Source organism: Pyxicephalus adspersus, chromosome 10 (assembly GCF_032062135.1).
Source record: "Pyxicephalus adspersus chromosome 10, UCB_Pads_2.0, whole genome shotgun sequence".
Taxonomy (NCBI): Eukaryota; Metazoa; Chordata; class Amphibia; order Anura; family Pyxicephalidae; genus Pyxicephalus; species Pyxicephalus adspersus.
In genome coordinates, this window is record NC_092867.1 from 11496052 (window position 1) to 11500398 (window position 4347).

The window sequence follows — 4347 nt, forward strand, 5'->3', positions numbered from 1 at the left end:
ACAGTCACAGGGTGGTGGGGCAGAAGAGCAGGATGGACATGAATACAAACATTTGTAGTTCATTCTTTTTATCAAGAAAAGTTTTAAAAAATAGGAATTACAATAGCCAAAGGTAGGCATTCTTACAAAAATTGGGGTACTAAGAGCAAATCAAAACAAGATGAGGTTGAAACCAAGGTGTCCCCCCCCCCCAAGGAATACAAATCTTTGGAATGTAAAACAGATCTTTTAGAAGTATTTCATTTCTATATTAAGCTGTGTTACCTGATGTTTGAATGCAATGCTGCTGTCCAGGAAAATGTTACAAGATTAGAATTCCAAAATATAACATTTGAAGATTCATTATTTGGGTCCAGTTATCAAACACATTTGTCAGAAATGTGTGCATTATCGGAAATTTAAATTAAATTGTATGCAACAACAAAATTGCACCAGGAAAGCTTTCCAAAGTGAGTGAGTCACTCCCACAGGTTTCCCCAATGAATGATTTTCTCTCACTTCACGTTCCTCTGATAGCTCTGAAAATGTTGGGATTTTCTCTCCCTTTCAATGACAAAAAGACCCCGGTGGGAGCACAGATGGCAATAAAAACCTGAAAAGAGTTTGGAAACTTGTGACTTCCCCACTGCCTAATCCAAAACTAAAAAAACATCTTAGTATTGACTTCATTAGTTGTGGAGGTTTATGTCACAAATCTTAAAGGTTACTCCACTTCCAATTGCTATATTCCTCTATAATGTTCTGTTACAAATACTAATTGTTTGCTTTGTTTTATGATTTATTGCTGCTCAGTGTTTCAAATACATTTTTGATGTTTATGAAGGATTACAAATCGATGGGTCAACCGTTGTTGTTTTTATTTATTCTACTAGCTGATAACCCGGCGTTGCCCAGGTATTTATTTATTGCAATCCTATATTATACAGGAAAAGGAATCAATAAAATCTATAGTGATTTTTTTGTCTACGGTGTTGTTTCATTTTTTTTGCCTTTGATTCCACTCGGCCAATTGCCTTATGTTTTCTTGGCATTATTACAGGCCAGAAATTTGTAAGAGTCCAAAAAAAGTATGTAAAAATATAAGCAAAAGGCACACTGTCACTGAACAATACATACACACATACATGCAAATATACCTCTGACATATAGCACAGCGCTGTACAAAGATCAGTGGTGTCATATGTCTAGCAAGTTTGGTTTAAATGTCTCGATGCGTTTCCGAGTGATGGTGGAACATAGCAAGTTTAGTTGAAATGTCTCCATGTGTTTCCTAGTGACATACACACACACATACATACATACATACAAATTTAGCGCTGACATATAGCACAGAGCTGTACCAAGATGACTGGTGCACTCACATGAGTCTCAGTCATATGTATAGCAAGTTTGGTTGAAATATCTACATGCGCTTTCGAGTGATGGTGGAACATACAATTATACATACGTACATACATAAAATTTTAAATGAATATTTATTTTTATGTAAATGTTCTCTTTCTTTCTTGTACTAAATCTTCAATAAAAATATAAAACAAAAACTTTAGCTACACTTGAATGTTTATGTTGACCTTTACACTACTGAAAACTAAAAAAAAAGTGCAATAAACCAAACGTAGCAAAGGCCCATGACTTCCCCGATGCCCTTGTAGAGGAAGCCTCCTAAAGTGGAAATAAACTTTTTCAAACAAATTGCGGGTCATTTTTTAGGGAAGGGACAGGTGATGTTCCTTTTGCAATAAAATAACCTTACCAGAGTAATCGAAAATTCTTTTGGAATTTCTGCTTTAAGGCTCATTCACTCTGGTGTGTTGCATTACCATTAATGCACATTTATCCATGTGGAAACCCATGCATTACTGCTATTTCCTACACATGTTTGTGTGCTAGGTTACCATTCATTGGTAATAGCACCCAAAACATACCTTGGGGGTACACTTTAAAAAATGCTTGCTGTGCTGTATTTAACAGCCTATTTTTAATTAATAAGCTGCCAAACACAGTGTAACACAAATAGTACTTTTTCTGTGTTTAGTAAAACGCACTGCATTCCCATAGTGTAAATGAGCTCTTACTGCATGTGATGGCAAACATTCCTGAACTACTCCTTGTAGATTTTCTAAATAGTCTGCTACATAGTAACTAGCTTTAAAACTCTTTCCCTGCCATGACCTATCCTGATGAGAGCACCAACTTTATTAGGAGTTTGTTTGTGAACATGGGTAGTGAGGACTCAAAGCTTTATGGAATATGTGATTTGGGTATTTGTAAAGCCAGCCAATCACATCAATGTCCTGGTAAGGGACTTATGGAGGTTTTATAAGCATTGCCAATGGATTTGGGGTATTTAAATTTATTGATACTTTGCAACTGCACGCAATCAGTTAGTCAGTCAAGTACTGACATATTTGGCACTTGATTCAGTATCACTGTTGTGATTTACAGAAAATGTTGTTTTTAAGTGTTTGTTTGTTGCAACTACCATGGAAAGTTTAAATATATAATATATATATATAAATATATATGAATATATATATATATATGCATACACACAAAGGAGGAAGGCAATTTCAACATTAAAGAAGTAGAGATGCATTTTTGTCCCAGGACAAAGGGACCTTATGGAGGCAATAGGGTATCTACATTTATATTTACAAATGTAATAAAATAAATAAATATTTTATACATAAATTGTTCAAACAGTGCAGTATTTGTTTTTTTATTTCTCTGATCAGAAAAATAGCTGATTTTTTTTATTATTTTATTATTACTTGCTGCACCAATATATTTATATAAAGAATCCATAGTTTGGCAAATGTAAACATTTCTGTACTATGCAAACATTCTTTTTTGAAATATTCTTCCAGCGATGGGATAATAAACCTGTCTAGCTGAAGCCTGTGACCAGTCCGCCACCTAACGGTGAATATAAGGAACTGCTACTAGGACTGGCTAAAAGCTAACATGCAGGAAGGATATTATTTACCATTTATTGAAACATAATCAACAAAACAAATATAAATGTATGTGTGTACATGCAATGGTTCTATGTATCTAGGTAATGTTTCGTTAATGATATATAGGAAATAAATGGTTTTGTGCTAAAAATCTAGGATTTTTTTCTAATAATCTGGGTCCTAGGTATGGATCCTGTTTGTGTGCACTTTGGGAGCGATGGATGGTGCTGTCCACTCTCTTGCTGTATCCCTATCATCACAATATATTATTGCTGTATCCCTATCATCACAATATATTATTGCTGTATCCCTATCATCACATTATATTATTGCTGTATCCCTATCATCACATTATATTATTGCTGTATCCCTATCATCACATTATATTATATTATTGCTGTATTCCTATCATCACATTATAATATTGCTGTATCTCTATCATCACATTATATTATTGCTGTATCCCTATCATCACATTATAATATTCCTGTATCCTTATCATCACATTATAATATTGCTGTATCCCTATCATCACATTATATAACATTATGTAATAGGGTGGGGGTTTATATAATGTAAAATGTTTATTAATAATTTGTATTAGCAGTAAAGACTGAACCCTGCAGCCTCCTGGGATACTTGTGTCACATATCCCAGGAGGCTGTGGGCTGCTACTTCTGCTCATTCTTAAAATTGGGCATGTGTCATCAGGGGCTTTCCTGTAATTTGTAAGTTCTCAATCAGCATACAGCACACTGCTGATATGTGCCCGGGGTGCAGCAAACCTCACCACTGATAATTTTGTACGTTTGCAGCACAAACCTTCCAACCACAACCACATGGTCAAGAGCTACTGTGTCATGATCTGCCATAGCCATGTGCAAATAAAACAAAAAGATCCCAACCTCCCCTATTCACTCGAATGAGAGCAGATAGAAATGCAGTTCATCCTGCAGCGGGACTCTGAAATGGCCCTAAATTATCCTATTCACTTACCAAACATTTCTCATGTTGCTTGAAATATAAATTGTTTCTTATTTGTCTTTATTCCTTATTTTCCAGTGCCAGGGAAGGAGACAGACAGACTGTCCCTGGCCAGTCCTTTTTCATTCATTGGAATTCACTTATTTCAATCTTTGCTTAGCATCACTTGTGAGAGTTACTGCAAAATCCTGCCTGGCCCCTCCCACCATCTCCCTGCCTTACATAGAGAAGCACAAAGACCTAGTGATAATGTTATGTAATGCAAACAGGTTTTATTTCTTCAAGTAGTACCCAAAGTCGTAGGCGGGGGGAAGGTATGTGCTAAGGGGTTCACCATAGATACTGCCAGTGGGGGTCACCCTATATATTGCTCATGGGGTCACCATAGATACTGCCGGTGGGGTCA